Source organism: Electrona antarctica (genome assembly GCF_951216825.1).
Source record: "Electrona antarctica genome assembly, contig: SUPER_24_unloc_2, whole genome shotgun sequence".
NCBI classification, from domain to species: domain Eukaryota; kingdom Metazoa; phylum Chordata; class Actinopteri; order Myctophiformes; family Myctophidae; genus Electrona; species Electrona antarctica.
In genome coordinates, this window is record NW_027638774.1 from 326,318 (window position 1) to 348,475 (window position 22,158).

Here is a 22,158-nt window from a genome sequence, read left to right on the forward strand (position 1 = left end):
TTAGATCATTATCATTATCATTTAGTGACAGTTACACACCTCCACCACCAGGGAGCGATTAAGGCAACCTTGCGTGGCTCGTTTATTGCGCATGCGTGAAACACTTTGACCCGGAAGCAGGGTTGTGCGTGTAGCAGCATCTTTGGCAGCATGGAGGTTGTTAGCCTTTAGCTCTGGTTGTTTTCATTTTGGTGTGAAATAAACAGAGTGCTGCTAAAAACAACATAGCCATAATGGAGGTCAAAACGTGTCAAATGGAGTCTGTACGGCTGAAGATACATGAACACATGACGTCGGTGGGAGAGGACATATTGTGTGTTTTGGACAAACAGCAGCAGAGTGGTGGTGCTGATGTTTGTTGTGTGAAGCTTGATGTCAGAGTGTTTGTGTTGGAGTGCCTCAGTTTGGCCGCTCAGGTCATGTGCAACCTCTTCGAGAGAGAGCTGGAGACACTAGAAACTCTGCTGGAGAAACAAAACAAAGTGCTGGACATTGATGTTGATATGGACATCGATCTACACACTGCAGGTATGTGTGTTACACACATGTAATTGCAGAATTCCATTGTATTATGTTTTAATTTGATTGTATGAGTGTTTGGGCCCCAGGAAGAGTAGTCTTCACTGTAGTGAGGACTACTGGGAATCTGTAATAAACAAACGACACCAAACTACACAGGTTGCAGTTTAGTAAACTCTGAACAACACCAGCTTAGCTACAGGTAGCATTAAGCTAACTGAACTACATTTCCCAGTAGCTTCAAGTTACTAGCTTGTGTGTGTGTGTGTGTGTGTGTGTGTGTGTGTGTGTGTGTGTGTGTGTGCCTAATATTGCCTATCATTTTGTTATCAAATCCCTCTGGCGCCTTTTTAAAATGTGGTCATAAGTGGTATGGCCGACTTGGTACTGTTACTGTAGCCTAGGGGATATTTCTCATGTTATCTCAAGGCTTAAAAATACATCAGGAAAAGAGACAATTAGAGCTTTACAACAGAAAGCCAACTATTATTATTAGGGGACTAACTATATTGGGGCATTTTGAACATTGATGCTTTGTCAGTCACAATGTGGTCTCAATTTGTGGGACGCTTGAAAAGTCTTGGAAATGAGGGACTGTCATGTCATTTTAGTAATTAATTATGGTAGTTAGTTACTCAATTTCTGACGAAACGGTGACTCGTATCACTTGGCATACGGCAGAAATGGATTCAGCACATAAAAATGTATACTAATTACTAAATTTCTGACGAAACGGTGACTCGTATCACTCGGCATATGGCAGAAATGGATTCAGCACATAAAAATCATATAGAAACCACATTATGTACAATTATCTATCAAAAGTATAGCCATTTCCAGTTTTTATAGTGATTAATTATGCTACTTGCACAATTTCTGACTAAACGGTGTGTCGTATCACTCGGCATAAAGCGGAAATGGATTCAGCAGATCAAAATTAATCATATAGAAACAACACATTAAGTAGCTTTCCTCAAGAATCCCATCAGGCATCACCTTTTTGGCATTTGGGAACCTGACTAGATTCCCTGATTTTGGTTCACAGTCATCAGTGGTGGATAAAGTATGCATACTCAAGAATTCAAAATGACAAATTACAAAGTACTTTTTCATTTTAATATCAAATTATCAATGCATTGCTCATTGTCAAATATACATAGCCTATATATTTTTTTCAAACATGTGAAAATAGCTGATCTACAAGCTCAAAGTGTGTCACATCACAACTCGCTGTGAGGTTGTAGATTGTCTATTTCTCCACTATTCCACAGTGGTCATCACAATCTACTGACTTGAACCCCATGGGAAATCTATAGTGGGATTTGAAGGCAGTTGCAAAACGCAACCTCTGTTACATATTAGATCATTATCATTATCATTTAGTGACAGTTACACACCTCCACCACCAGGGAGCGATTAAGGCAACCTTGCGTGGCTCGTTTATTGCGCATGCGTGAAACACTTTGACCCGGAAGCAGGGTTGTGCGTGTAGCAGCATCTTTGGCAGCATGGAGGTTGTTAGCCTTTAGCTCTGGTTGTTTTCATCTTGGTGTGAAATAAACAGAGTGCTGCTAAAAACAACATAGCCATAATGGAGGTCAAAACGTGTCAAATGGAGTCTGTACGGCTGAAGATACATGAACACATGACGTCGGTGGGAGAGGACATATTGTGTGTTTTGGACAAACAGCAGCAGAGTGGTGGTGCTGATGTTTGTTGTGTGAAGCTTGATGTCAGAGTGTTTGTGTTGGAGTGCCTCAGTTTGGCCGCTCAGGTCATGTGCAACCTCTTCGAGAGAGAGCTGGAGACACTAGAAACTCTGCTGGAGAAACAAAACAAAGTGCTGGACATTGATGTTGATATGGACATCGATCTACACACTGCAGGTATGTGTGTTACACACATGTAATGGCAGAATTCCATTGTATTATGTTTTAATTTGATTGTATGAGTGTTTGGGCACCAGGAAGAGTAGTCTTCACTGTAGTGAGGACTACTGGGAATCTGTAATAAACAAACGACACCAAACTACACAGGTTGCAGTTTAGTAAACTCTGAACAACACCAGCTTAGCTACAGGTAGCATTAAGCTAACTGAACTACATTTCCCAGTAGCTTCAAGTTACTAGCTTGTGTGTGTGTGTGTGTGTGTGTGTGTGTGCCTAATATTGCCTATCATTTTGTTATCAAACCCCTCTGGCGCCTTTTTAAAATGTGGTCATAAGTGGTATGGCCGACTTGGTACTGTTACTGTAGCCTAGGGGATATTTCTCATGTTATCTCAAGGCTTAAAAATACATCAGGAAAAGAGACAATTAGAGCTTTACAACAGAAAGCCAACTATTATTATTAGGGGACTAACTATATTGGGGCATTTTGAACATTGATGCTTTGTCAGTCACCATGTGGTCTCAATTTGTGGGACGCTTGAAAAGTCTTGGAAATGAGGGACTGTCATGCAAAGGGAGACATCTGGTCTCCGTTCCGTGAGGCAACTCACCGTTTCCATGTGAATCCTGAGATCTACATGATTCTCCCTGTTCTATTATAGCAGCTGTTTACTTTTTTGTCGTTGCTGTCGGGCAGATAAACCTTGTATCTCCATAATTCAGAAGGAGCGAGTGGAGGGGCGGCACCTGCCGGGGAAGGTGGAGGGATTATGACACTCCACTACCGCAGCACCGCTCCAGTTCTGTGGTGGTGTCATTCCGGCAGTGTCGGTCCGTTCTGCGGTGACTCTGTCGATAACAGCCGCGGCTCCCGATGTGTTGCCAGTTAAAAATCACCTACTGTGTCTTCCCTGTGAGGTTAGGGTTAGGGTTTGGGGTAGGTTGTCGGAGACGCTGGTTAAAACTCACCCATGGCTCCTGACGTGTGCTGCCGGTTAAAAACAGCACTCGCTCTCTCCAAAAATGTACCCTTTTATGTTTTTTTGTAAATTAATGTCCTAATTCATCATACTACAGTGTCACCCAAAAGTAACAAATAGCCGATCTACAAGCTTTTGATCTGACATTTTTTCTACTTATAAGTGTGAAAGGTAACAGTTTTGGACATATAATAAGAGGTTTCCACCTGATGGCAACAATAGTATACCTACTTGTGTAATCTATTTCAGGATCATTAATCTGTTATCAAACTGATGGGCTGTTTCAAATACGCAATGAAAAATACTGTTTCATTTTTTACTTTAAAAAACAAACCAAAAAACTTTCTGGTTCACATTAATTAATTTGTTCAGTATTCTACAGGAGTGTTATGCTGTTTATAAAGTTTAATATGATAAATATATTATAGTCCTTTAGTCTATCAGAGTAATGTAGTAAGAGAGTGGTGACACGCTTTGATCTCGCCGCAAAGCGGGTGCCTATGGGCGATAGTTCCAAACATTGCTCCTATGGCTGGAACTATTCCATTGAGTTAGAATGAGCACTTCCGCATAAGGCTGGGCGATATGACGATATATATCGTATAGACGATAGAAAATGTCTATCGTGAAAAATGTTCTCTATCGTTTATATCGTTGTGTCGCAAAACAAGCGTTACGGCAGTATTTTACGTCACAGCGCCCAGCCACGCTGTGCTGTTATTTAATAACAAACATGAAGGGAGATGATGGCTGACGAGATTCAGAGCGGAGTAACACTAAAGTAACCGGCCATTCACTGTTATAAATGCAGGTTTCATGTTGGGTCAAATTGATAAACTGCGTGAGCCACGCATGTTTTACACAGTTGAACAATTGAGCTTGTCCGTCGGGTGCAAACTTCTACGTCTTTCCTCTTACCTGTCTTGTTTTATTGTTCCAAATAAATTATTCCATTTGAAAAGTCCTTAATTCAGCAACAGCTTCCAACAACAACAACACCACAAGACGCTAACTTAAGTTGTGATCATCAACAAAAAAAAAAGGAAAAGAAAAACATCCACTGTCCCATACGCACAGCTGGTCACTCTATCGCCTGTAGTCAATTAAACATTGTTAAGCTTCCCAACGTCTTTAACAAACTACACTACAACTAGCTTAAAATGAACTGAAACAAGTAAACAACTGTGTGGCAGTGAGTGACATGAGGTATTTATTTTTTCCTTAAGACAATTTAATGCAGACACAGGCCCGTACTTCTGTGTCTGAATATTTTTTATTTTTGCTTTTTAATTGTCATAATAATAATAATTATTATTATTATATATATTTTATTTTGTATTTTTGTACTTTATTTAGGCCTGTCTGTGCATGGGCAGGGCATCAGTATTATATTCATATAATTAGACTGGATATTGTTATTTTACATATTGTAATTGGCATAAGTTTGATATTGGCAAGTGTTCTTTTCCTGTTTTTTGAGTGGTGCAACCACTATAGACAGCTATGTGTGACTTGTGTGTGTCCCTGTGTCCCTGTATCCGAGCACAGAAATAGCATAATTATTGTCACCACCAAGTGTCACTGTTGTGCAGCCTAACACACAGACAGAGGCCAGGGAGGAGAGCTTGTACAGTACAGTACAGTACAGTACAGTACAGTACAGTACAGTACAGTACAACCCAAGTACAGTAAAGTACTCGGCCTGAACAAAAAACAATTTTTTAGATTAAAAAAAATCTGTATCGTAAAAAATATGCTATATCGTGAGTATATCGTTATCGTGATATGCGATTTTGTCATATCGCCCAGCCCTACTTCCGCATTCCATTGTTACAATGAGAGTGAACGGGAGTGTCATTACTCTCTTACTAGATTACTCTGGTCTCTATATAGTCTAGTCCTTATTCATGACACATGAACAGCCTTATCATTAAAGTTGTTATTAATGTCACATCAAAGTCTTTATTAAAGTGTTTATTATATTTCTTCATTCCAGACCAGTGTGTGGAGTCCAGTCTGCAAGTGAAGATCAGTTCTCCAGCCACGACTGTTTCTATTAAACAGGAACCTGAAGACCACCTTAAACAGGAACCTGAAGACCACCTGGATCATAGTAAGTTTAAATCACTCCATCTTTATTTGTTTTATTGGTGAAAGTGGGTCTGTACTGAGAGTGTAAAGATGAACCGATATTACTCTGTTATCGATTTTAGCATTAACAATGTGACTACATTGATGCATTGACCAAAATGTATTGTGAATGGGACGATGGTTTGGCAGTGAAAGTATTTAATGGGTTCACTGAAGCTTTGCAGTTAATTCTACTTCAGTATTACCTAACCTGCTGGAGAAGACAAACAGCCATACAGTACAGACTGCAGTCAGCGCTTCATCAAAGTTCAATTTTGGAAAATTGTGGCCAAAGAGTAATCTGTTGATACATTTTCCAACCACTACCACAACCACTACTTTATATAGTCTCTTTGTATTTTTTCCTAGACTTTCTGCATGTTACTGTGTGTAAAGAGGAGGTTCCACCTGAAGAGGAGAGCAGCTCCAGTCTGGTCCAGGAGGAACCACAACCGCCACAGATTAAAGATGAACAAGAGGAACTACTTCGAAGACCAGAAGAGGCTGGTGGGTCAATGGCTGTTGTCATTTTTCAAATGTACAATAAAAAATACTGCATAAAGAAATACTTATTTCATTTTGAGTAGGTCCAGGCACCTTGGCTGGTAGTCCAGTCTGGCAGTGTGCCACGGGTTTGACTCCCGATCCCGACAGCCTTTACTGCATGTCACCCCTCATCTCTCCCAATTTCCTGTCAGCCTACTGTCTATCCCCCTATAAATAATATAAAATAAAGACGAAAGCCACAAACAAACATTAATAAAAGAAGAAAAAAAAACATTATTAAATACTATGTCGTCCTAGATAGCTCATCCTTAGCTGGGAAACTGTTAATCAGATTAATCTCAGTTTAAAAATGGATTAATCAGCGTTCAAACTACTATGTCAAATTTTATGCCATGTTTTATTTGTGTTACTTTTTGACTTCATTCCCTTTGCCAATGATTTTATTTTGAATATAAATTTTATTTTCACCTGATGGGGACAATTATTTTAGCACTTAAGACAACTAGTGACTGCTCCTTTCAACTGAACATGACATGTTAAAGTTTGATTTGATTACGTGGTATAATGAAAGGTCTTTCTACTGGTGATTTCCACAGAGCACCACAGGGAGAGGTCTACAGTATCTAGAGAGATGGCCTCCAAAATACATTCAATGTTGTCAGAGGAACAGCCAGAGATGGACCAGAGACATGGACTGTTTGATGCAAGGATGCAACCTGTAGTAAAGTTGTACAAGATGGGTATGTAGTGTTGTATTGTCTCCACCAGGCCGAAGGCATGGGGAGAGAGTAGGTTTTGCACTCCGTCCGTCCGTCTATGACCAGCTAATCTCCGGCACCGTTAACCCGGTCGATGCCAAATTTTGCACACACACTCCCTGGATGCCAACGATGAACCTCTGCCCCAAAATCTCCAGAACGGTCTGTTATAGCGCCACCAGGAGGCCACTTTGTGCAAAACAAGTTTTTGGACAGTACACCTACAGATTTTGTCCAAACATCACGCAAATTGGTACACAGTCTCTCTAGAGCCATTCAACGAAACAGAGCTTTCAGATTTCTCAGACTCCATCCTGATTGGCTAAGATTGGCTTCCAAAGTTCAGTTTCAAACAAAATGCTGCAAATCATGAACACATTGTGTGATTTCCGTGAAATTGTGCACGCACATTCCCACTAGGCTGAGGAAGAAATGCCACATGAACATTTTCAACTCAGCCTCATGGTGGCGCTATAACTGGCCGAAAAGTGTTTTTACCTCTAACTGCACGGATCTGTGGATAACTTTGTATGCCAACTCCCTAGAGGCCAAGGAAAAACCTTTTCTTGGAATTTTTCACATCTGCTCTTTATAGCGCCACCAGGAGGCCGACATATGTAAAACACATTTTCTAATATTACTCCATAGTCATGTGATCAAGACGGGTTTGTTTGATTTCTCATAATCCACCCTCATTGGCTACGATTGGCTTCTAAACTTTTGAGGAGTAGCCCGCTTTGTACCCGTTTTGTAAAAATCGCCACAACTACTCAACGCAGCGTCCGATTGTGGTGAAACTGTGCATGCGTATTCCCACTAGGCTTTGGAAGAAATACCACTTGACAGTTTTCAAATCAGCCTCATGGTGGCGCTACAACAGGCCAAGCCACGTCACACACACACACACACACACACACACACACACACACACACGTTTATATTGCTCCTAAACATTTTGCCAAACATCACACTCACACTCCTATCCTCCTGGTGGAGACCTGTGCCCAGAAGGGCACTTTTTCTAGTTTACTGTAGTTTAAACCTGTAGTAAAGTTGAATACAATTTAGGCATTTAGCAGACACTCTTAACCCAGAGTGATTTACAGTAAGCAAGAACAAAACATTGTGATACATCTACATATTTATTTTAATCAAGAATGTAAGCTAAGCACCTAACAGTGGAATATCTATATAATGAAACTGTGTAAACACTGCAATGTCTACATGAAATGCTATGTAAATTAGGTTATTTGAGCCGTTGCATAGGCCTGTAAGGTCGTCGAGGTTAGGGCAAGTGCTACGGACTAAGATGGAGCTTGAAGGGGGAAGACACACAGTAAAGTTTGTCGGAACTTAAACCCGCGACACACTGTCATGCTGGATTACCAGCCAAGGTGCCTGGACTGCCCAGGCCCATTCCATAGTTTTGTAGCCAGAAGTGAGAAGACTTTGGGACACGTGGTGCGTTGTCCCGGTGTTATTAGTGAATGTACTTCCAGCTTCCCTGCATTGGCTGATCTGAGCATTCGGGAGGGTTTGTAGCGTCCGATAACAAGAACACAAGAATACAAGAACGCAAGCCCCTAAAAACATGCTCACCCCCGGTGTGGTAGGCTACTCAAAGGAACTATAACATAAAATTCAACTTTTTCAATTTATTTTGTGTTTTTGGGGCTCCCATATGTGTTTTCTATCCCCACAAATAACCAATTTTGAACAATCAGGCTTTCATATCATATAGGTGCTTTAATGGAAATTGCTCTCAGGAACAGCTAAACTGATTTTGTCCTCATCGTGATCAATGTCACCCTACTTTGTATAATTCCTCCTCTTCTTCAGTCTTTAGTTCCAAATTTGCATTTCCACTTTGTTTACAATGTCCACCATTGTTGATTTTCCAAGTTGGCATGGAATGGAAACAAGCCTGGTTTTATCTAGCATCAGTATTATAATGACTCAAATATTAAATAATTTGCATATCAGCACCCCACCACCTCAGGACATTGTGGTACTGCAGCTAAAACTGCTTTCAAAGTCCAGAAAGAAATGACAAGGACTGGTTATATCAGAGTGGTGATTGAGGCTCAAACCATTAGAAATAACTTTGAGGGACATAGACAATATGATATTAAATAGCAGTTTTAAAATGCTATTTGCGCTTTAAAGCTGCAATATGTCAACATTTTAATGACCTTTTTTATTTATTTGTTTGGTATTCAGACAGCCAGCAATGGGTGAAACTCTCCCCCCAAAATTGTCTCTGACACATATAGGGGCCGCAATCTGCATTCAAATATTGTACTAGAAGCTTTGTCATTGGTCGATTTGCCTGTCCTGTTTGGTTAATCATTTCGACCAATGACAAAGCTTCTAGAAAAATCTTTGAATGCAGATTGTGGCCCCTAGATGTGTCACAGAGACAATTATTTTTGGAAGTGTTTTACTCATTGCTGGCTGTCTGAATACCAAAAAGAATAATGTCATTAAAATTGAGAAATATTGCTTATAGCAGCTTTAAAGGAACGCAATCAGGTGTGAATTCATGAGTCATAATTTGCAAGCAGTGTTTTTTGAAACATCAAAGATAACACATCACAAAACCCCAGCCGCCAGACCACAAACATGTCAATAACACAAAGGCTATACTAGTGCAGTGCCATATCAACATTCAAAACGAGGCGTTTAAGTGTAAATGACAAATATGCTACAATCGATAATATGGCGTCTCGTTCTTACACCTTTGTTGCCTTACCTAAAAGGACAGTCATGACGGAACTGAAGAAGTTCTGACGACAGTGTCACTCTGCCGAAAGATAAAGTCCACAGCGTGTCTCATCACAATGCACTGTGAGCTTGCTTGTAGGTCAGATACTTTCAGCGAGCAATGCTGCCATAGCACAAAATAAGCCTGAAGTGTAAAGCCAAATGTATCCTTTGTCATATCACGGGGTCCCACACCGAAAATAGCCACCCTACAAGCTAATCTGGTTGTCCTTTTTGAATATTTTGCAGGGCCTTTGCTCCTAGTACGTACATAGTAAACTACATGTAATCTACACTAGTTAACTGGCTTATTAGACATTTGGGACACTGAAGTCATTATTTAGTTACACCAAACTAATCACTCAGCTGATACTGAACCCCCTGCTGAGTTTCACAGCAGTGGTGCCACCAGTGTGCCCTGGCTGTACATTGACATCCGCTCTGTTGAGCTACCACATTAACCCCCCCCCCCACACACACACACACACACACACACACACACACATACACACATACTATGTGTGTTCGGTTATTTGGCGATGTTGTGCCGGGGCTCCGACCAGCCCATGCAGTAGGCAGAGTAAAGTGACTAACACGCACAGGTGAACTAAATGTTCCAATAATAGCTTATATTTGATGAACTCAAACGTGCATTTTATAGGGTTTTTATTAATTCATGTTAATCATAAACACTTACAATCATACATTCACACGTTCTGTTCACACTTCCCCCCAACACAAGATGAATACAGTATCCCGGAATCTGGATCACAGTCCTATTGGTCTGTGGTTCTATTCTGCTCTGTTGGTAGGAATTCTAGCTATCATTTGAACACTCTAAACTCCCAGATCATGGTAAAGCTTAGCTTGTCATTGATGACTCTCAGACTTAGTTCAGCATGTGTCACTAAGTGACACTATGTGGTTTTAAATCTACGTTATCATTCAATCAATTTCCATTAATTGCCATTAATCAATCGGGAGAAAAAGAAACACAAATAACACTTGGTTACAATCTAAACATCATATTACATCAATTATGAATAATGCACAATTATATCTATATAGCACATAATATATCGCATATAATACATACCGCTGGTCTCTGTCTGCAGCAGTAAGAAGCCACTGACCCATGCATCCACACTGCCCTCTCTGTGAGAGGACAGTGTGGAGATCTGACTTTAGGTTAGATTAAACTGTCAGACTATTACAGGTATTTATCATTTAGACTTTTTACCAACCCAATATAATATAGGTTATTAGAACACATTACACAATTGACAGGAATTAAAGATAGTTACTTCATCCTGCATTGACATGTCCTACCCTAGTGAGTCTCTCCTCTGAGAAGAGTCATAATGGCCTGTCTCCCAACAGGAAGAGGTCGTAAAACCCCCGAAACCACCGGTCTGTCAATGCAACTGGAGTGCATTGGAATGTGGTCCCAGGACCTACAGCTACAGGAGAGTGGTACACATTGATCACTCAATCTGACCCAATATATTTCTCATTATGAGTACAAATCTCGCACACCCATAAATAACCAAACAATGTGTGTATGCAACTAGTTTTTTGTTTTGTAAAGCGTCCTTGGGTTTCTTGAAAGGTGCTATATAAATCCAAGTTATTATTATTACTAAACCTCTAACAATACTAAGATATACACTACCATCCATTTTACCCAAGTCAGACATAACACAAACTTCTAATTTAGCAGAATATTAGGATTCCGGGACTGATATATGGTACAAGGAAGCCAGTGAGTACGTTTATGATTATGGGTACAAATTTGGATTATAGTGAAAAAATTATGATTTGACACCAAGATCATTCAAATAGCACAAGTTTATGGGAATTTATTGCGAAATGCAATATTACTGTATATTCAATGGTGGACATCTTGAAAAATGGCCGCCATCTTGAAATTTGATTTGGCCAGATGGTTTTATGAAAAGAGCAATCCCTAAGGAGTATATGTGCCAATTTTGGTGCTTGTATCCGCAAGTGAACGATTGTCCTGTAATTTGCACTTTATCTGCCCTACTATAGACCATAAGGGTCATAACACCATTGTATTTTGTTTTTGTAGACTTTCTGCACGTCCTTGTGTGTAAAGAGGAGGTTCCACCTGAAGAGGAGAGGAGCTCCAGTCTGGTCCAGGAGGAACCACAAGCTCCAAGGATGAAAGAGGAACAAGAGGACTTACTTCAAAGACCAGAAGAGGCTGGTGGTTCAGTGTTGACATTACTAGCAGTGAAAAGTGCAGAAGATGATGAAAACGGAGAGACAGAGCCTGTAGCCGGCACCTCAACTGTACACATGCAAACACAAGCTGATGTAGAGGACTGTGGAACATCACAATCAACCATTGACAACCAGCTCCTCTCTTCACACTGTTCTGAATGTGACACTGAAGACAGTGATGAGTGGGAGGAGACTAGGGGAGATCACTCGGCTTTAAACGCACTGCAATCACAAAACACACAAAATGTGGGAGGACAGCGCAAGCTGTCCAAGGACCTGAAATCATCGAAACAAACGGACTCCATGAGGAGTCACACAGGGAAGAAAAGTTTTAATTGTACAGAATGTGGAAAAATGTTTAATCTAAAGTGGACTTTAAAATCACACATGAAGATTCATACAGGCGAATGGCCATTTTCTTGTTCAGTATGTGGTACAGGCTTTACTCGGGTGGGTCATCTAAAAACACACATGATGACTCATACAGGCGAAAGGCCATTTTCTTGTGCAGTATGTGGTACAGGCTTTACTCGGGTGAGTCATCTAAAAACACACATGATGACTCATACAGGTGAAAAGCCATTCTCTTGTACAGTATGTGGTAAAGGCTGTGTTAACACAAGTCATCTAAAAACACACATGAGGATTCATACAGGCGAAAGGCCATTCTCTTGTACAGTATGTGGTACAGGCTTTACGCAGGCGGGTAATCTAAAAACACACATGATGACTCATACAGGCGAAAAGCCATTTTCTTGTGCAGTATGTGGTACAGACTTTACTCGGGTGAGTCTTCTAAAAACACACATGATGACTCATACAGGTGAAAAGCCATTCTCTTGTACAGTATGTGGTAAAGGCTGTGTTAACACAGGTAATCTAAAAACACACATGATGACTCATACAGGCGAAAAGCCATTCTCTTGTACAGTATGTGGTAAAGGCTGTGTTAACACAAGTAATCTAAAAACACACATGAGGATTCATACAGGCGAAAGGCCATTCTCTTGTACAGTTTGTGGTACAGGCTTTACTCAGGCGGGTAGTCTAAAAAAACACATGAAGACTCATACAGGCTAAAAGCCTTTAGTTTAAGACATAATTATGTCAGTCTAATCCTAGGATGACAATGATGCAAAAGCAGAGGAATTACATGTGTATTCTGACAATATCAACATGACAGAATAAAATACCCATTAATAGTTTCTTGTGATGGAGTTTAATTTCTATCTTGTGTATCATGGATGTTATTTTCTATTCAACATGATGGAATTTCATTTTTATTTTATCTTGCATTATTCCCTCCAGCTCATAGGTAGTACAATATGAGCATCAGTATGTGTCCACATTTGTCAGTATTTAACAAGTCATATGCATTAACATTCATGCAATAATTATGTTCATTGATATGCAGTAAATGATGGTGCAGTAAAGTGCTCACAAGCTGCTGGGTTTGTGTAGATCAGGGGTGTCAGCTACATCTTATAATGTACCTTTGGACCATAACAAAGCCACATATGCATCACAGTTATGATTCTATTTAACTATCATCGTCATTTAAAGCTATATTCAGTGATTTGAGGGATTTGGGAAAACCCCTGTCCGCTAGGAGGCGCCTCCTGAAGTTATTCCTCCATGATACGGGAACAGAGTTTTTTGGCTACTAGCTACCTATTAGCATTGAACATTCGCTATCTTATTGGCCAATCCCATTCTGAACGGGAATCCCTTTTGGTGTTTTAAGCATTATGCTTTAGCTATAGAAAAATAGAAGATCTACAAGCTCATAGCGCAGCATCGAGTGCCGCACTACGAGCTTGTAGATCTGCTATATTTTTTTAATCGTGAAAATGTGGGTGCAAATCTTTGAATATATATTCTTTCAGAGCGTTTTTAACTCAAATCTTGGCTTCTGCGAGGTCCCTGGAACAACATATTTTCAGATTGGTGTCTGTGGCCAAATACAGATAATTCCAGGTGTCCTTGATATGGAAAGGTTGAGAACCACTGACATAGAAACATGGGTTTTTCAGAAAACTGTTAAAATTTAGAAGCCTTTTTTTTAAAAAATCGTCCTCAGGTCGGGTGTTCCTTTCAATTCCGCGTGGGTTCGCATGCGATGTAGTTATCCACACTAGTATATTTTCTAGTAGAGTCACAAAGTGATATTTTCTTTAACTTGTCCTCCCTCCATACGGAGTGTATTGTGAGTAGGTGGGAAGAAGCTGTTTGCTTCAGTCACGTGAATTCCCTCAGACCGCTGTGCGCAGCAGGTGGGATTGGTTTTTGTTACTTGCTATTCTGCTATTCCCTCTCATACGTGCGCGTATGGTGAGTAGACGTTTTCGGCTAATATTGTTATACATTTTGCATACTGCTATTTGCTACCCCTGGTGCTACGCTGTCCGCAGCTGGCAGGGTTGTTTTTTGTTATGCTGATTATTCCCTCTCATACGTTCGCGTATAGTGAGTAGACGGTTTTGGTTAATATTGCTATAACATTTTGCATACTCCTATTTGCTACCCCTGGTGCTACGCTGTCCGCAGCTGGCAGGGTTTATTTTTCGTTATGCTAATCCCCTCTCATACGTTTATGTATAGTGAGTGGATGTTTTGAGTTTTGCATATTATTACCCCTGTTACCACACTGTTCGCAGCGGGTTGGGTTTTGCGTTCTGTTCCCTCAAGTACGTGCGCGTACGGTGAGTAGGGTTGTTTTCCTTGTATATTGCGGCCCCTGATACTGCGGTGTTCGCAGCTGGTGGGGTTCCTGCATCGGCGTCGCTCAGGTGACCATGATTATAGGAGGTCTCGTGAGCACACCTCTCGGCCCCCTAAGAATTCTGCTCGCGCCCAGGAGGTCGGGGAGACACAGGGAGAGATCTTGGCTGCTATTCAGTCCCTCAGTGAGCGGATGGGAAGGTTTGAAACTGAATGCTCCTCAACCATGGTGTCGCATGAGACTGTGTCCTTGCAGGCTTCTCCCTTCAGGGGGGTGCCTGTCCCAGAGGATGACCCAGATGTGCTTTCCATCCATGTGCCTGGCTCCCTTACTGGCAGCGGTCCGCGTACAGACCACGCTTCAGTCTCAGGCAGCACCAGGTCTGCGCTCTACGAGGAGGAGGTGGCAGAGTCCGCTCTGGACGTCTCTGCTAGTGAGACACTGGTGTCGCACGTGCTATCGGCAGCCAAGCTATTGGGTATGACTCTTACAGCCCCGAAGTCTGCCTCTTCGGGGGGTGTCTTCAGTGCGGTGTCCCAGGCTCGCTCGTCCCCTGCTGTTCCAGAAGCTGACAGGTATTCTGGGATGCTGATGACAAATTGGGGGAAGCCTGATAGTGACTCCTTATTTAATGCTGGTTGCAGGGGCCTGGCAAAGATGGCTTATCCTCCCGAGTCCAGCTTGGGGGACATGCCACCGGTCGAGCAGGGCATGGCCGCATTGACCGTTCTTCGCACTGACCGAGTTACCACTATCCCACTTTGCATCAGTAAGCAGTGCGAGAAGACTGATCGTCTGGTGTGTCGCACGTACAATTCGGCTACCCATGCAGCTCGCTCAGGGAATGCATTGGTCCTCCTCTTGGCGGCTCTAAGTAGGACAGTGGGGCGGAGGACACAGACTCCCGGTCCCTGATAGATGCTGCGATGTTAGCTCATTCTCAGCTCACACGGGACATTGGCACCACCATGTCATCAGCCATGTTGGCTCGTCGTCAGGTCTGGCTGGCTCAGATGCGTCTCCTTGAGAACATCAAGAAGGAGTTGCGGGAGAAAGCAGTTGTGCCTGGCCATGTGTTCCATCCAGACTTCCAGGAGACGCTGGACAGAACTGAACGCTGTGCTCAGACACGGGAGAGCGTTCAGCGGTTTCGCCGGTCTGTTACCTCCAGACTCGGACCACGCCATTCATATCAAGGCTCAGGGCCCCACCAGGGGTCCTGGGGGCGTGGCAGGCACCAAGATAAGGCATTTCAGGCCCCCAGTACGGCCGCCCGGCAGCAGCCTCGCCAGCAGCAAGGTTCTAGATCCCAAGCCACTAACAGAGGTGGCCCTCAAGGGCGTCGCCCCCACAAGGGCACAGGGCACCAAGGGGGCTCTGCATGAGAGTTCGGGGCCGGCTGTCTAACGTCTCTCCCGGCTTTGCTTGGACAGCTGGGTAGAGCGTACATCAGACCCCTGGGTACTGTAGACAGTCGCCAGGGGCTACAAACTCCAATTTGACGGCGTCCCTCCCCCTTTTTAAGGGTCCGTATGACTCTGGTCAGGGACCCTGTCCAAGCACGCGCACTGGCGGAGGAGGTTTCCACTCTGCTGCAGAAGGGCGCAATTACAAAGGTGAGTTCAACTGATCAGAAAGCAGGTTTTTACTCAACATATTTTCTGGTGCCAAAGAAGGACGGCGGGTATCGGCCCGTCCTCGATCTCAGGTGGCTAAACCGGTACATGAAGGTTCTACCTTTCAGGATGTTACAGACAAGACACATACGTCAGTCCATTGGCCAGGGAGAGTGGTTCGCCACTCTCGACCTGAAAGATGCATACTTTCATGTCCGCATTTAGACGGGTCACATGCCCTTTCTCTGTCATTGTCACCGAGTGTTCACAAGGGTAGTGGCGGCCGCTCTGTACACTCTGCAGTTTTCAGGCCTGAAGGTCCTCCCTTATCTCAACGACTGGCTGATTGTCGCACCATCTCGCAGCCAGGTTTGGGCAGACACAGAGCAGGTGTCCAGTCCTTGGGCTTCCGAGTAAACTTAAAGAAAAGCAACCTCGAACCCAGGCAACAGAGGTTTCTCGGCCTGTGTCTCAATTCCGTGACCATGGTGGTCTCTCTGTCCCCGGCGAGGATTCTACGGATCCAAACGCTCCTACGCCATTTCCGTCTATGCACGTGGGTCGAGATGGTTCTGGTCCAGCGGCTGTTGGGGATGATCGCATCCGCCACAGCAGTCGTCCAGAGAGGTCAGTGGGCGCTGCCCTGGATGTCCGAACACATCAATGTGTTGGAGCTGAGGGCTGTTCACCTTGGCCTCAGGGCTTTTCTTCCCTTTGTCCGCGACAAGCATGTCCTGGTGAGGACAGACGACACTTCAGCGGTCTATCAAATAAATCACCAGGGGGGCACAAAGTCACTTCGTTGCCTATGAGTGGCTCGTTGTGGTGGGCCGCGCCTCGCTTGGCCTCCCTCAGGGCAATTTATGTGCCGGGAGTGGTGAACATGGCAGCAGACCTTCTGTCCAGGTCCGGCCCCCTTTCCGGCGAGGGGAGACTTCACCCACAGGTGATTTCTCAGATATGGACCCGCTTCGGCCGGGCCAGAGCAGACCTATTCGCCTCTCGAGAGAATGCTCACTGCGAGCTATGGTTCTCCCTGACAGGCCATTGGGCCTGGATGCTCTGTCAGGAGAGTGGCCGGACGGCTGGTTGTACGCTTTCCCTCCGCTGCCCCTGATTCCTCAGGTATTGCATCGGGTGAGGCTGGGTTGCTACAGGGTTCTGTTGATTGCACCCCAATGGCCAGGGATACATTGGTTTCCGGATCTCCTTCAGCTGGTTCAGGGGTCTCTATGGCCTCTGCCGGCCAGAGCGGACCTCTTGTCCCAAGCAGAGGGACAGATTTGCCACCCCAAGCCGATGACTCTGCAGCTCTGGGCCTGGCCTCTTCGGAGCCCCTCTCTCAGGGGCTAGATGAGGCCGTCCTTGACACAATGCATAATGCCAGGGCGCCTTCCACCTGTGCCAATTACGACCACAAGAAGAAGTGCTTCTCTGCCTGGTGTACTGCCCAGCAGGCGAATCCTGTCACCTGCAACGTATCACCTTTACGTTTTCTCCAGCCTCTCCCTTGGATGCTGGCAGACCCGCCAGCACCATCAGGGTGTATTCCGCCGCTATTTCCCTCCGGCATGAGGAGGTTGATGGGCTACCAGTTGGTAGGCATAGTTTTGTCACTCAGTTCATGGGTGGTGTCAAGCGGCTACGCTCCGTACGGGTCTTGAGGGCTCCCGCTTTGGATCTCCCTCTGGTACTGCGGTCCTTGACGAGAGCCCCGTATGAGCCGATGGATCAGTCCAATCTGAGATCCCTCTCTCGTAAGACGACGCTTCTGTTGGCGCTTTCCTCTGGCGCTTTCCTCGGTGAGCTGCAGGCCTCGTCAGTCAGCCAAGACTGCATGAGGTGGAAACCTGATAGCACAGGGGTGTCGCTGTGGCCTAACCCGGCGTTTCTGCCCAAAGTGATTACTCCGCAGACGGTGAACCGAGTGCTGGAGATTACGGCATTGCGTTCAGCTCTGGGCCCCCAGGAAACTGTGGAGGGCCTTTCTACATTGTGTCCAATCCGAGCACTTTGTGCTTACGTGGATCGCACACAGGCCATACGAGGCACAGGCACACAGCTGTTTGTCTGCTATGGGGGCAAGAGGTTGGAGCTTCCCTTGTCCAAGCAACGGCTGTCGCATTGGCTTGTGGACACAATCTCGGCGGCCTATGTTGATCTAGGCCAGCCGGTCCCTGAGAATGTGGTGGCCCACTCCACAAGGGGGTGGCCACTTCTTGGGCTGCACTAAGAGGAGTGTCCATGGAGGACATTTGTGCAGCGTCTTCATGGACTGTGCCTGTGCCAGTTCTACAAACTGAACGTGGAATCCCAGCTATCGCTGGGTTCCACCGTCCTGCTTGCAGCTGCCCAGCGAGATGGTGACGGGGCTGAGTACCCTTTTCCTCGCGACCCGGTTGGTATAAGTCATCCGTTGTTATGACCGTAGTGACGGTCAGAGTGAGGTCGATATAGATCGTAAGTTATGTATATAACTATGGATCTATGAGACCGAACGATGACCGTCACTATCTCCTGTCGCTCGGAACGTTCTGAGGCTTTCGAGGCTGGAGGCGGAGCCGGGCATAACTTATACAGTGAGACCGCCTCCCCGGGTCATGTGGGCATGACATTTTTGATATATTGGTCTCGAGAAGAGGACGTTGTTATGACCGTAGTGACGGTCATCGTTCGGTCTCATAGATCCATAGTTATAGACATAACTTACGTTACATCATGTTGTAGTCATTGTTTTGTAGTCATCAGACCGGAACCCTCAATCTGGAACTTCCTTTCCCTCAAACCGGAAGAATAATACCTTCCCAATAAAATCGTCACTCATCACCCGCTCCCGTCCAGGCTACTTGTATCAGAGTATTTCTATATTGCAGTATTTATACTTTTACTCATGCGAGTACTTCTTTCCACCACTGCATATTATGGCACCGGGTGCAGAAAATGGACCCAGCGGGTTGCCAATGAAAGGTACAGAGAGAACATGGAATTCTGGAACTGGATTCATTGGAACACGTTCTTTTTCTTTTTTTTGTATCCATTTCCTGAGACGTAACCGTTTTGGACATACAAGGTTTCTCCACCCGACAGTGGCACTGGCACTAACCTTTACCCAAGTGCAATGAATTGCTAACGAAATTTGCTGTTGTTCTTTAGAAGTGACTCAAACCATTGTTGCAGTGCAAATACAGTTAAACACAATGTAATCTCTCTCTCTCTCTCTCTCTCTCTCTCTCTCTCTCTCTCTCTCTCTCTCTCTCAGCCCCAGGACTTCAAACATACCCAATCGTTCATGCTGTGAGAAGCAGGTCTTCTGTTAGTTCAGTTTTGCTTTAATGTGCCAACACTGGATTTATTTTTATTCTCAATTTTTCTATTTTTGGACTCAAAAGAAGGAACTTCTTCGCCTCCTCCCCCTCACCCAGTGCAGACACCATACTGTTGTCAATCTAACACCCGAACTTTTTTTTCTTCTTTTTTTTCAAGGACCCCTGTAACTCTGAGAGGGTGCATATGGACCTGTAATGGACCCGTAAGGGTTCCATTTGTACGCTCTCAGAGTTTCAGACCCATAAGGGTCCATTTGGTTCCATTTGTACGCTCTCAGAGTTACAGACCCATAAGGGTCCATTTGGTTCCATCTGTACGCTCTCTGAGTTACAGACCCGTAAGGGTCCATTTGGTTCCATTTGTACGCTCTCAGAGTTGCAGTCCAGTAAGGATCCATTTGGTTGTATTTGTACGCTCTCTGAGTTAGACCCGTAAGGATCCATTCGGTTGTATTTGTACACTCTCAGAGTTACAGACCAATAAGGGTCTATTTGCAAAGAGCTCAAGGAACCCTGAGGGTCCCCGGACCCCAGCTTTTGAGAAACACTCTTGTGGATGGGTAGCGACAAGGGACAAACAGGTCATCAAGGCTTAAAAAAAAGTATCCTGTTGTGTTGATGTGTTGCTATTCTGTTGCCATTGCAGTGGGCCTATGAGGTTTACTACACTTAACATGGCACAGTGCCTCCCCCTAGTGTTCAAACGATGAAAGTGTGTGTTTTGTGTTCCCCCCTCGATGAGCTGATGACTGGATTTTTATTTGATTTATATTTTTTTACGGAAGAGTGGGCGCCTGACAAGTATGAGCGCCTCATCGTTAAATTGCCAATGTTTCCCAAAATATACTAATACTAATTTGGGAAAATGGTCTGAAGTACGTGATTTGAACACATAACAGTACAGCCTTTAAATATCAGACTTAAATGTGCCCAAAATGACTGGTTTAGCTACAGGTTTTATGTAGAAGTATAGAAACATTAGGCCTTCAAAGTCAAATGTTCAAGCACGTTCAAATCATGTATAATTTACAAATCTTCCAAATTCTTAAAGAAGAATTGCCCACAATGTTTAGGTGCCCACTCGTCTCGCGAAGCCAGACAACTATTCCACAATCTCCGAATACTACATACATAGAGACTATGATGGAGGCATTTGAAGATCGTGGGAGGCGAGAGTCGCGGCACTACAGTAGGTAGGTCTTCCTGTGTCCCTTTTATTTACTCTCTGCAGGCCAAAATTATGAACTACCTACGCGTTCCTTTACCAAAGACTGTCTTTTTATCGAGGAAAATCTCTTTACCTACAGTATTACACACAATATGCGAGACTCGAAGGGAACGCGTTTTTCGCCGTTAACTTAAAAAAGCCATAGGGAACAACATCTTAATTACGCAGCCGTTCGTTCCCACTTCTGCCAGTCAGTATACACACGTGCCATTTATTTACCTCGTTGTGACGTCGCCGTTTGGTGGAAACCTTGTATACCGTTCAGGAAATTTAAATAAAATAACCTGTGTTGCAATTAGGCAGTTTTTTTTCTTTTCTTTTTTCTTTGCTCCCAATCCGATTCCGAACATTGGATTTTGAGTATCTGCCGATAACGATTTTTTTTCCGATCCGATATTCATATTTTTATAGAACACTATCCATATCACAACAGTACAACATCCAAAATCACAGACAATATCCAGTCTAATGTCATGATATGGGTATAATATTGATATTAGGGATGTCCCGATCACGTTTTTTTGCTCCGATTCCGATAATTTGACATGATCGTGATCGGCCCCGATTTCTGATCACGTGAACGGATCGGGACAACTCTAGTTCCAATGGATCCAATGTAGTAATGTAGTCACTAGGGATGGGACGATAATAATTTATTGTGATAATTTTAAAAAAACACTCGCAATAATCGCATCGTGGAGATTGTCATTTATGGTGAAATTGTCCTCGGTCATACACTTAGGAATTAACTTTTGTTGAGCTGCAACTTCAACGCCACTTAAAACCCTCCATACTTGATAAAACAGACCTGTAAAGAGTATATTTGGTGTTTCTCTCTACACAAATTGATTTGGCCAAAACATAGCAGATCTACAACTTCACAACGTGTTGCAATGCAACGCAACGCATTGTGAGCTTGTAGATCTGCTATTTTTTTGGCAAATGTTCCTCCCCAGATTAGGGATGCTGGGGGTTCAAGTGGTTACAACAGAAATGGCGTTGTATGCATATTTTTATTATCGCGATAATATAGTTAATCGCAATCATTTTTGCCACAATAATCGTGAAATGTCATTTTCATATTGATATTTCTAAAAACCCACTTAACAACTTTCACGTAAACGGTTTCCAAAAAAGGCCTATCTACTAACTTGTAGACCGGCTATTCTTGCAACTTTTGGGTGACACAGTAGCATGAGGAAGAAGGGCATTACTAAAATACAGAGATACAAGGTTTCTGCCCAACATAAACGATAAGCAATCTGACAGTATTTTGTAGGGCTGCACAATGTATTGTAAATATGCAGGATTGGATTTTCTGGGTGTTATTTTGCCTGTGCTTTTGATATCCCTAATCCCTACCCTCTGGTCATACTTTTTATTTTATTTATTTTTTTATGTCCAGTTGGAAATATGTTTTTATCCCATGTTTATTTTTATTTGAAACAAAACAAAACATATGTTAATCGTGTT

General features: G+C 43.6%; 1 long non-coding RNA gene across 1 annotated transcript; it reads left to right on the forward strand.

Annotated features, from left to right (window-relative positions):
• The first annotated feature begins 1,939 nt into the window (after positions 1 to 1,939).
• On the forward strand, positions 1,940 to 12,978 carry LOC306917704. Its single transcript, XR_013789224.1, has 5 exons — positions 1,940 to 2,405; positions 5,385 to 5,501; positions 5,888 to 6,025; positions 6,622 to 6,765; positions 11,639 to 12,978. It is a non-coding gene; the product is annotated as an uncharacterized lncRNA (long non-coding RNA).
• Positions 12,979 to 22,158: the final 9,180 nt, after the last annotated feature.